Source organism: Falco peregrinus, chromosome 8 (genome assembly GCF_023634155.1).
Source record: "Falco peregrinus isolate bFalPer1 chromosome 8, bFalPer1.pri, whole genome shotgun sequence".
Lineage (NCBI taxonomy): Eukaryota > Metazoa > Chordata > Aves > Falconiformes > Falconidae > Falco > Falco peregrinus.
In genome coordinates, this window is record NC_073728.1 from 24132163 (window position 1) to 24145115 (window position 12953).

At 39.2% G+C, this 12953-nt stretch overlaps 1 protein-coding gene across 6 annotated transcripts in view; it reads left to right on the forward strand.

The window, feature by feature from the left end:
- Positions 1 to 12953, forward strand: part of FIGN (fidgetin, microtubule severing factor) — a 106618-nt gene that overhangs the window by 51934 nt on the left and 41731 nt on the right. The window lies entirely within an intron of this gene.

Consider the following 12953-nt stretch of genomic DNA (forward strand, 5'->3'; position numbering starts at 1 on the left):
ATTAAAGCCTAGCTGCATATTTCAAATGCTTATAAAGAAAAAGAAAGACTTTTTGGTATGGGTTTGGTCAACATGAAGGTCAAGATCTCTTAAAAGTGATGAATCTGGAGTTAGCCAGCTGCCAGTTGACATTATTTCCTTCATACTCTCAGACAGCTAAAGCAATTAAAATTTTGGTGGTTGTTTATGCCATATATGTTGCTTAACACATTACCCGGTTTTCATATGACCCCTCTTCAGCAAGGCTGAATTGTAGTGACTCCTTATTTGCATGTGTTTACATATTTTTTACATTATTAAATATTAACGTTTCAACATCACTTTCCTTTTTAGGTTTATAACAAATGCCCATCTGAAATTTTTATGGCTTATGCATCTGCTAAGGAATGGTATCTACTGCATACTGTTTTAGCCCAATGGGCATGTGAAATGGTATGGCTTAGTCCTTTTTCATTTCAATTTGTCTTGTCTTGCTTAGGCTGTGAGTGAAGAGGGGGAATGTGGACAGTGACACTGGCTTAACTCATTAAGCCAAGGTAATTTGGTTGGGTAGCTGAGCCTTATCAAGGCCAATCAGTGCAATAGCTTGATCTATCAAAGGACAGACATTCTTGAAGTAACTTCCCAGTATTCTCCAAGCTTCCCCCTATCCCCTTTTTTTGTGTGTGTGTCTGATTTTTGCACATTTCAGGACTTGCATGGCAACACTTTGGTAGATTGGAGATCTGTTGTTTGGGCGAAATGAAGGAAGAGGGTGAAGAATGCCTCTCCTTTCCTCAGGCTCCTTTTTCCGTGTCAACCTCCTATCTTCTTTGCCAACCTCGGTTGGTTTTGTCACCCTATACAGAACCCACTGGTGGTGTTATTGCACAACACGCAGCAGAAAGGGCTCATTTTATTCCTGCTTAGCACTGCGGATTCACACCCTACAAGGCTTCTAGTTGAAATCCGGCCTTAGAGATCTGGCTTTCTCAGCTGGGGTGGCAGGGAAGGCTAACAGTTTCCTTGGCTGGAAGGCATCAAATTGGATAAACAGAAAACTGGGGCCTGGAGAGTGGGAAAGCTCTTGATGGTGATTAGTTGTCATCCTGCTTGTCAGAACAAATGAAGAAGAGGAGCACAATGTTTGCAGTGTTTGAACAAGCCTCAGAGAGCAAATTAGATGGTAAACGTGATCATAATTTGCCTGCCTTTCTTGAGATTCCCATGGTGCTATTAGTGTTTTTCTTTTTTCAGGTAAAAAAGCTTTAACACACACATACTTCTGTGGAAACTGAAGTGCATAAGGTTGTTTACAGATGTGGCATGCAAAGTTTTTTGTGGTTTAAGTGATAGTGCTTATTGTATCTACATACTGCAGGCTGGTGCAAGGTGTGTAATGCCATTGGAAAAGATAACATATTTCAATATTGCATGTGATGTGGAAAAAAAGATACAGATACTATCTATACAAGTATATATTTAGATAGGTACACATATATAAAATAAGGTTTTGCCTGAGCTATATATTGCACTTGGTTGAGTACTGTTGATAAGCCAATTATGGTATTTTTTGGAAAGGTATCTGGAATGTAAATTCTTCTGTCCTATTATCCTGTGATAATGTGCTGTGGCAGGCTGTGCCTCTTGCTGAACTGCCAGCACACCTAAGGTGACTACAACTGTTACTAAATAAGAAAAACAGCACTTCTGTGTTTTGTGTGTACAGAAATGTGGAGTAACCTGTAGCATTTAGATAATGAGTTTGGGGTAGAGATGCAGAAACGCTACTTACAGTTTATTTTACACATGAAAGTATTTCACACATAGCAGAAATCATTAGTGTAAACAAGTATCAATTAAGAGAACAAGTATGAGCATTGTTGGAGAAAAAGGTAAAAGCTGTGATGTGAAAGGCTCTCTTGGGCAAAGACAGATGACTGACAGTGAAAAGATTTAAAGTATTTTCATTGCCTTGCAATGAAATCTGAACCTGTGGAAACTAATAAAAATTGACTGAGCTTAATTAGAGACCTATAGGAAGCAAAAACCCTTGTCTAAAACCCCAGTGCTTGGACTGTCGTTCCTCTGATCTGTAGTTACTCAGCTAGATAGAAGAACATCAGACTGCATCCAAAGTTGGAAATTTCCACAACATATTGTAAAAATAAATAAATCAAAGAAAATAAATTGTAACAATAATTGTGGATTCACTACATCACTATGATATAAAGGGTAACAATAAGAGAATGTAAAGAGGAGCATATTTTTATCTCTTTCTAAAATCATTTTGCTATACCAGGCAGTTCAGACTGGTTGTGCTGCTCTCCATCAAACTGCATTTGCCTATGCATCTCTCTTCTTTATCTTTTATCCATCTTGGTAGGGACTCACTGGTAAAGTACCCTGCCAAAGGGCCAAGGCTGGAGTGTCAGCGTTACCCAATGTGAAACAGAGAAATTATATCCTAAAGCAGAGAAGCTCAGTTCTTGCACGCCAGCTCTGGCTGGCTCTGGTGCACAGAGCTTTAGGAATTACAGTGGCTCTTGGAGTTTCCTTTAGAAATGTGCCTTGTTCTGCATCATCTCCAGCAAAGCTCTGTGATGGACATAGATATTCTCTATTGATCTACTGGGCCTACTTCAGACAGAAACATGTACTTTTTTTGTTCCTGTGTATTTTGGATGAGCTCAGAGCAGTAGAATAAATGAAAAGTGTTCTGCCTCAGTCGCTGAACAGTGCCAGGTATTGTATTGTGCAAATACAAGCTGGTAAGTGGATACTTTGGTGGCTGATGCAGGTTTTACCAGGATTTTAATACACTGAAGTTCCAGTGAATCAAATTATGTATATAATACAGCTGGCAACATACTAGTGTATTCCATATTAGTAATGCACAGTGACAAGCAATTAGATTTCATTTTTCTTTATTGACTGTTTGAGGCTTTAAAATATTTATTTGGCAAGTTTGTGTCTCCTTTTTGTTATTTTTAAAGATATGAGTACTTAGCAGGCTCATACACTAATGATTTTTAAGCTGTAATAGAAAGCACATAGGATATGAACAGTGATGTGAAATAGATTAATTAAAATCAATGTTATTTCAATGACTACTAATTGAATTATTAATGCTTGGATCAGGGTTTTTTTCCCCCTTTTGTGATTATTCAGCTTGTTGGCTGATGTATGCATTTCTGTTGATGAAAGCCATTTCTCCATCTTCCTTGGTTGTTTTGGTTTTTTCCTTCACTCCTGCCCCTTGTTAAAGGAATATGTTATCAATACCACACAGGAGATAGGGACTTCCTTATAGCCAATTTACTTTTCTCAGTGCTGTCTCTGTCGTCTTTTCCAATCCTGAGTACAATAGCACACAGTCTATTGTGGAAGTAGCCTAAAAGCTCTTCAAATGAGCTATAATCAGAAGTGGGCTCGGCTGGCATCGGGAGGGCTGTGGTGTGAGCCCGGAGCTGAAGCGGGCTGTCAGAAACCACTGAGCCCTGGTGCCCAGCGCTACCTCTGCAAGCCCACTGCTGCTGGGCTTCCACCCTGCTGGCTCCCTGTGCTTGGGTGGGTGCTGGAGAAGGGCCGTGCAGAACCTGCTGCTTAGCTGCGGGCTGAGGAAAGTGGCTCTCTTCTCCTCTTTGCCCTGCCTGCTATTAATATCCCTTCCCCCAGGCTACTGGATCATATGATTTCAGCTGAAATAGATTAAAAGTTCCTCTGTTTTGATGCCAACAATAATATGATAAATTTGTTTGCCAGTTCTGTGGTTTTGTTTTTAGAACTTGAAGGGATAAGCTCAGGGTCCAAAAGAAAGACTGTTATCCTATTGAATTTAGAAAGTGGCTTCCCCGACTCCCCGCTATTTTAACACTTATATTATTAGAAAATAATCTATTAAAAAATGTAATTCACCTCTTAATTCTTTTCTGTGAACAGAACAATTTTGTGTGTGTGTTTGTCCAGAGCAGAGGAGACAGATCTCTTGGGTTTTCTGGTCTGTTTTCAGGAAGCCCAGTGTGGTAACTGGCCAAGATCGCTGTTTTTGCAACAGCAGTGCAGGGGAAATCAAACACCTCTTTTTCCCCATAATTAACAAACATTGTCCAGAAAGCGCAAAAGAGTTTGAAAGGATTCCTGGAGTGGAAGATTGTCAGCAGGGCCTTGGCAAATGAGCAGTGATTTTTGGGACTGCCGTGGAAGAGCTGCAGCTCATACTATTGAGACCTTTGGGGAAAACATGTATGGCATGAGCTTCCAGTGCGCTGCGAGTACCAGAGCTGTTACAATATCTGTAGCACATAAATAGGAAAGGACAACAACTTGGTGCATTATGGATTCCCAGAGAAGGTAATGCTTTTGAACAACATTTGTTTAAATATTATTTGTTGGATTACAATACATTATCATGGATTCTTAGAAACAACTGAGCTATACTTCTTTTCTAGTCAGGTTTGGTCTTCAGTTGAAGGCATTGTACATCTCAGCAGTAAAATACAATGTTCCTATCTTCAGCAGTATCTGTAGGACTGTCAGCCAGGTGCAGCAGGGCTTTTTCCCTTCACTGCAAATCAGCAGTACATATTATTTTAATTATTTATTACAAGTGCTACTTATAGGAACTGCATTAGCCAGTAATATGTTTTCCATTTCTGTAATGCTTTCTGTAGCAGTCTGGAACTCTACAGATTTGTTATAAAACATGGCTTAGATTGGAAAACATTTTGGGCAGTGACCAAGATAATTAAATTGTTGTTGAAAGGCAGATCTGTTACCATCACAGATTCTGAGTGGAGAAATTCTGAGACCCAGTGCCTGTGTCATAGCACTTCCAGTGGACACAAAATATCTTTCTCATATATTCCTTCACATACCCTTTCTCTTAATCACAGAACTGCAGAATCATTTAGGTTGGAAAAGACCTTTGAGATCATAAAGTCCAACCGTTAACCAGAGGACTGCTATGTCCATCACTAAACCATGTCCCTAAGCACCACATCTATGTGTTTTTTAAATACCTCCAGGGGTGGTGATCCTACCACCTCCCCTGGGCAGCCTGTTCCAAGGCCTCACCACCCTTTCAGTGAATATTTTTTTCCTTATAGCCAATCTAAACCTCCCCTGGTGCAATTTGAGGCCATTTCCACTTGTTATCTGGGAGAAGAGACTGACCCCACCTGACTACAACCTCTTTTCAGGTAGATAAGGTCCCCCCTGAGCCTCCTCCTCTCCAGGCTAAACAGCCCCAGTTCCCTCAGCTGCTCCTTTTAAGACTTGTGCTCCAGACCCTTTACAAGCTTCATGGCCTTTCTCTGGACACGCTCCAGCACCTCGATGTCCCTCTTGACATGAGGGGCCCAAAACTGACCACAGGATTTGAGGTGCAGCCTCACCAGTGCTGAGTACAGGGGGGCAATCACTTCCCTAGTCCTGCTGGCCACACTGTTTTGAATACAAGCCAGGATTGTCTTCCCCATGAGCCAGCAGTCAACCAGCACCCCCAGGTCCCTTTCCACCAGGCAGCTCTCCAGCCACTCTTCTGTTGTGTGAGGTTGTTGTGACCAGAGTGTATGACCCTGCACTTTTCTTTGTTGAACATCATACAATTGGCCTTGGCCCATCAGTCCAGCCTGCCCAGGTCCCTCTGCAAGAGCCTTCCTGCCCTCAAGCAGATCAACACTCCCCCTCAATGATCATCCCTGCCTCGTGGGATGCTTAAAATTCTCTGGACATGCTTATGGCTCTGCTGACAAGCAAGAAAGGGTTCATGAGAAGTGCTTTATCCAAGCATTTATCTTTTCTACTTTTCCTTTTTTCTTTTCCCTTTTTTTCTGCCCCCACTGATCTCTGTATCTGTGTTGCTTGATTTGAGTGAGATTTCTGGTATGTCATGTAACAAGATTTTAGTGATGTCTAACCGTTCATCTAAGTAGTTTTTCAATACTGCTATCAATTGTAGGAGGAAGGAATGTAATGTTTCTTCACATTGAAGAAAATATTCTTACTTTGTTTGGTAATAGCACTGGGAACAGCTTGGTGCATTTATAAAGTATCTTATGACTTGCCACTGATGTAGTGGAATGGGATTAATCGGTTCTCCAGAGAAAAGAATTAAATGACTCACATGTGGGACTTGGCATAACACAGTGTCCAAGTCCCAAATCTTTTCCTGTTAAACCTCAGTTCCCAATAGCCCTTCCACAACATTTCTCTGTAGATACTAGCTAAATACTGTCAGTCTATACTTTCATCCAACCCTAAGGATCCCAAAGAACTTGTTGTTTAAATGGGTTATCCATATTTGAATAATGATCACTTTACAAATACCTAGGCAAAGAGTATGAGTTACTACAAAAGGTGTACCCCACTGCTTCTCAGTTAGATAAGACAAGTTGTTTAGGAATATCAAGGGTTCAGAATTCCTTTGTTTGAGTCTCTGATCTACAACATTCCTCAGATTATGTTCTGATAAAAGTGAGAAAGAAGATTTGACTTCTTGACCGGCTGGTATAAAACTAACTTTCAGCTCAACCTCAAGCCATTTTCACTCTTCCCTTGAATTCTCTTTTGCTGAAAGGTATCTTTTAATGAGCGGGAGTAACTTGTTGTATACATCTAACTATGGATTCTTCTTCCAAGCTTCATCTTAAGAAGGATGGAATTGAGGAAGAGAGACTAAAAGATTCATCTTGGGGTAAGGGAACTTATTTTTTTCCTCCTTCAGAGTTATTTCTCTCAGCTTCGAAGCTACTGTTCCCATTCAAATACATATGAGTTTCTCATGATTTGAATTTGATGTGTTTAATAGAATTTTAAAAGGGAGGAAAAAGAAGGCGTCCTAGATCTTCTTCATTTGAAGTTAACAATAGACAGGAAATATTTAATGTGAAATGTCTGGTTTGTATTTCAAGACGTATCTTTATAATATTATTTTTTACTTTTTATGTCAAAGGAAGATTTTATTTTCGTTTTTCATTGCAGCTGGGATGATAACTGTTTCAGGCAGTACTTGGCTGGCTTCTTCAGTGTCTTGTGCTGAGCCTCCACAAAAAGACAAACCTTTGAAACTTGTTGGTTTGTTGGTAAAGTAATTCATGATTCAGGTGTACAGATTGTCCATTAAAGACTCTTGCACTTGGGACTTATTCCATCAGGTGCATCCTTTCATCACAGGGATAAAAACAGAATGATTGGACAGTATAAAGCAAAAAGTAATTCTCAGTGCATTCTTCTACTAGGCTCTGCAAGACAAAAGCTTTGAGATTCATCAACATGCTATTTGGATTGCTTGGTTTTTCCATCTTTATTGGTCCCCAGTAACTAATGTAATTTCTGTTTAAAGTATTTTATTAGTTGTTCTCTCTGATGATGATGATTCCTTTCCCCCTTCTCTTTTTTGGAGATACTCTTTACTTCTTCCCATCCGTATTGGGTTGACAAGACACGGGGTAGCCATGCAAGAGAACATAGAGAAGATTTTTTTACCTATATTTTTATCGTCTTCGAGCTTGGGGATTGGCTCCATCATAATTCACTTTGTGTTTGTTGAAAAGATTCTTTATGCCTTATAGGCTTGTAAAATTAAAAAAATAATATTTTTTTATTATTAATGCAAGGCTAAATAAAGGGGAAAACACTTCAGGTTTTGGAATAACTGCTGATTGGAAAAAATAATAGAGAGAGGAGACTTATAAATTCTTCCTAGGCTTTTTCTGAGAAATAATTTTTCTAAAGTAATTTTTGGTCTTTTATGTCTCCTCAGCTATGGCAGAACGCCTAAGCTTTAAATTGCTTGTGGTAATGAAAAGTGACATCAGGTGAAACCAGAAGTCAGCAGTGGGACTAATGGGGTATTTCATGGGAGTCTGGTGTCGGTTTACAGACACCAGAAAGAGTAGGAAACAGGTTTGTTATGAAAGGTTAAGAGAGTAGCATGCGTCCGTTTGAAAACTATAGGTAAAGAAACTAAATTTGTCTTTCAAAGAAGGATATTAAAAGGCTGCCAACTGTTACTTTGAAGAGGGGGACACGTTGTAAAGCATGATATGATGGTGCTCCAAAAGGCCTGTTTGGACCTCATCATTTTTTTTTTTAATTTTTATTTCTTGTCTTGCTGGCATGAAGTAGCTACTGTAGAGAGTCGATGAAAGAAGTTAAAGCTGTTTAGTCATATTACTGGAGTGAAGGAATGAAAGTAAATAATAATAATATAGTTTTATGGTTTCTTTACTGATTATAACTGAATGGTGTCTTTCACAGCATTGAATCAATACTCTGGGTCAGATACTGCAAAATGATTGACTCCCAGTGTGATTCCAGAGCCAAGGCAGCCAGCAGAGGAGGGGAAAACTGTGTAATGCACAGAGGGAAAGTAGAAAGTCAACGAGTAAAAGAAAAGATGCTCAGTAGATGCTTCCTTTGGTGACCTGGCTCCCTTTTAGAAATATTCTACACATACACAGCTGCCAATTGGAGACTAGCTGATTAGGATAGGATAGGTTTCTGCTTGGTAGGAAATACTGTCTTTTTAAAAAATGACAGAAATTGTGCAAGCATTTCCTACAGCAGGAATCTGGACAGATGAAAATATGGCTCCTGATGATTCAGCATGAGCAGCTTTTCTAAACTCTAAGTCACCGGGATAGTTTTGTCTTTTCTTGGAATAATTTCGTATGTTAAATTTTTGTTTTAGTTTCTCTATTTCAGTTTGTTTGATAATGATTTACTGTCTATTTCCTTTGTCTTACATTTTGTCTGTGAAATTCTTAATTGCAGATTGTCCTTGGCAATAACTGGCCTTTGTCTTAGTTGTTCCCCGCAGTTGTCAGTTCAAATGCTTGTAGGAGTTTACTGATACCATAAATGTTTCTGCTCCGTCACCAAAATCCTTACTGGAGGTTGGCAGATAATGCTGTCTCTGCCATCAGGCTTTCTCCGGCACCTCAGATTTAGATAGCTTTAACTAGTTTTCTCTTGGGGACCAGAAGATGAGATAAATATGTTTGTCCTTTTTGAAAAGGAGGGACAGGGAATCTTCTCTGAAATGCAGTGATATCTCATTCCCTCCCCAGACCTAGTAGCTCCCAACATTCGATACCCAGCAGAAGCCAAAAATGCTATGGTGTTCTAATGTAACACACCTGCTTTAATGAGGCAAAAGGCTGACAGTAGCTTTACAGTCAGCTATGATCATATTTATTCTGTAGCTTTTCTCCTCTGGTGGTCAAAAACCTCTGCTGCCTCCCTGGAAGTGAGGCTTCTTCTGACAAACCTTATTACCAGAGTATATTTTATTCTTGTATCAGGATTGGCTTCCATAGTAGCTCTAGTATTGTACCATTGCTAACTATTCCTCTCAAGTATCTCAATCCCTACTTAATGTTTTCAAAGACACTGTGGTTCTAGAGAAAGCATTGCAAAATTATTGGCAAAAATAGCATCTGGTGGGTCTGGAGAAGTATCCAGCTGCTTCTGACCAGTTCCTATCAGGGCAAATAGGAAGTACTGCTGTTGCCAGCAAGCTTTCTCGTACAGACCTGTATCCTTCTGGAGCAGGAGACAGAAGAATGACACCAGGTTCACTTACCAACTCATCACACTGCCCTTGAGGAACTATTACAGCTCAACAGATTAATCAGATAGATTAATACTCTAGCTCTCTGGTGATTATCAGAGGTCTGTTTTGATGGCTGTCCTTCTGGCACTTTTCCCACTGAAACCCTTTTCCATGCTAAAGTGGAACTAATTAATTCTAGGGCAATACTGAATGGTTTCTTTCAGGTTAACAGTTCAGCCAGTTTATGTCTGGATGCTCTAAGTCCCACTGAGATACCTTAAACCAATTCTCCAGACAGCGTAGTAAGGTTACTTACTAAAGTAAGATCATAAATAGTTGTATAGTCTTAAACATTTATAGTTTTGAGTTGCATGGTTTGTTTTTGTGTCATGAAGATGCCATGTTTGTCTTTTACTGAAGATCACCTGTATTTCTTCTGTAGTACTTTCAGATAAACAGCATTCTTCTGCACAGGGATCATAATCTGCCATGTGTTAATAGCACATGTCACTCTACTCCAGAAGTGGCTGCGTTGTGGTGACCACCTTTAAGATAGAGTATCTATCATATGATAGCAGCTGAGAGGCATGATGGTTGACATTCAACAATGAAGGCAACACTATGGAATTATGTGCAATCTTTAGTCAGGCTTTCTGAGTTTTTGTAGCAGAGGCAATAATATATATTACATTTGTAGCAAAGTAAAAAAATAAACCTTCCTGCTTCTGTGATTATCAAATAACACTCCCCCTGTGATTGTCAGATAATGAAAATAATCACTGTATACTCAACCATAAAACTTTAACATTTTTTTTTTCTTCCTGAGTGGCTAGGATTTAAGAGTTGAATGATATACGACAATGTTTCCTTTCAAAATAATTTTGATTTGAAAACTAAATTCCATGTCTAGACATATTCAAAAATTTTAAACAGTGGTAGAAGAAATCCAAATTTTGGCATCCTTTGGGGAGCCTATACTCTGCTAATTTTTCGGTGTCTTTCCAGGTTGTGTTGAAAATACTTTCCAAAGTTCTGATGGCCTAGTCTAAAGTTCTAAAAATTGATTGTATCTCTACAACATTTGAAAATCAGCTTTTTAAAACATGATTATGAAAAATATTATTCTTTAATTAGTTCCAGAGGAAATGTAATTGTGGAAGACTTTACCAATGTGAAACTTCTCCAAGGAAAAGCATTTTAAAAGAGCTGGTTTGGCAAGCTGCCATCTTGATTGCTAAACACTAATTCAAAAAATTTCAATTTGACTTTAGGGTAGGCACATTCCTACTGGAAAACACACAAGGTTTTGCAGTGATTTATGTACTTATTTTGCCAACTCAGTGCTATGATGCTCAATATCTTGAAGAATGAATTCTCTAGAATTAGGTACTTGGTAGCCTTGAGCACCTCTTTGTTCTCTCAGGTTTTCTGTTTAATTGATGTGCTACTTATTTTTGAGTAGGTTCTTTATTTTTATTGTGCTGCCATTAATAATTTTGTTTCTTATTCCTTTTCTTTTTATTGGAGCGTACTGCACTTGACTTGGAGCTCTTAGCATATTTATTCTGTATTAGATGCTAGGGTAGCAAAAGCCAACCCCAAAGGGACTCTGCCATTTCCAGTTGTGTCTGAAATAATCTCTATACTGCTGTGAGCAGGGACTGTCCCCAAAAGCACTGAGTTGATCCTTGGGTTGGGGAAACAGTATTAGAGCAGTTTGATGATTAGCCATAACTGAGTAGCAAAAGGACAGGAAGGTCTTGAAGAAGATGAAGTATATGATCCTCCAATTCAGTCTGCAGAAATAACGGTATTCTTGAGAAAATTTAAAGTCATGAAAATTCAGCCACCTCTAATCTCCACTAGATTGACAACAGTATTTCTAGGTTATGTACCAACTGTCTGAGACAAGGCAAACTCTGTTTTTTCCCTCAATATTGGGAGGGATCAATATATATGTACAGAATCTCTCCTCAAAACCATCTGAAACCTGTATTCCAGAAAAAGCTGGGATCATTTGGCAAAGGTGGTGACACTATACTTGGCTTTTCTGACTGTTATCCTTCTAAATTATCCAAAACAATGGCTAGTTCCATGTTTTACCCCATTGCAGGTGATATGGCTGCTGTACTGATGATTGTTGTGTATTCGTTTGAGGTTGTTGTCCCCATTCTGGTATGATACATCTTCTCTGTTCTCACAATCCGTAAAAGTGGCTACAGTCCAAGAGAAGCTGAATAATCTTCTAAATCTCCTACCAATATTGCTGGGAGAAGAGGTCCAGTCTTTGTATTTCTTGCTTCTGGTATCAGACTGCAAGGGAAATAGCACACAGTTGATTTGAGGTACTACACTGTATTTCTGGAATGATCAAAAATTCCAAAGTGATTCGCAAAGAGCAAGTTGGATTGGAAGTGACCTCTGGATGTCATCTAGCCCAACCTTTTCCTCAGAGCAGGGCTAATTCAAAATGATATCAGGTCAGTCAGGGCCTTGTCCTGTTGAGGTCTGACAGTCTCCCGGAAGGAGATTCCCCAGCCTCCCTGGGCAGCCTGTCCAAGGGGTCAGCAGTTCTGAGAGTGGTATCCATACTATGCCCTTCCCTTCAGCATGGCCACCAAAACATATGCTTGATAATGGTGCATTTCACCTTTTGTTGTCACATCATATATAGGAATACTAGACAACAGCTAAGATGTGGTTTGCAATGCATGATTTTCAAAAGTACTTTTTTTGGCAGGGTTGGGGAAGCACAGGTACATAACTATCATAGCACATGGTAGTGAGAATCAGACACCTCTAGCTCTAGCTCTGAGAGGATCACTTTTGTTGTTCCTTCTGGAAATCCTAAAGGAAAGGTGGAGAAAAACTGATGCATAAGCACTAGTTAGTTTCTGAAGGGAAATGACAGTAGTAGCACATATTTGGTAAAGTGAAGAGATTGCCAAGGGCAATCATTGTTTATTTGAGGTTCTTGAAAGGTTCTTCAAGGAAGAAGAGGAATTCTTCAGAGGGAGACATGGGAGTGTAACTATGGATTGGGAGAATTAATGAGATAATAAAATAATTAAGAAAGGAGAAATTTCACGTGAGGTTGTCAAATTTGACATAACTGATAGGAGATGGAATTTCCTAGGTTATACTTGAAGAAGAATTCATTCAAAAAGTGTCAATTGACCAATAAATCATTTCTGTTGGAATTGCAGAAGAATTTTGTAGGTTCCAAAAGAGAATTGTGTTTGGTTTTGTATGTGAAAAGATCACCGTATAGTATGCCAAACTATGTATAAATGTTGGCAGCCAGGACTCTGAACAACAGCTGTTTCATCACTTTAAGCGCTGGCATCTTTGTGCACTACTGTGCAGTGAGAGTTTTATTTATTTGTATTTCAGTTGTTTTCTCTCTAATTTTAAA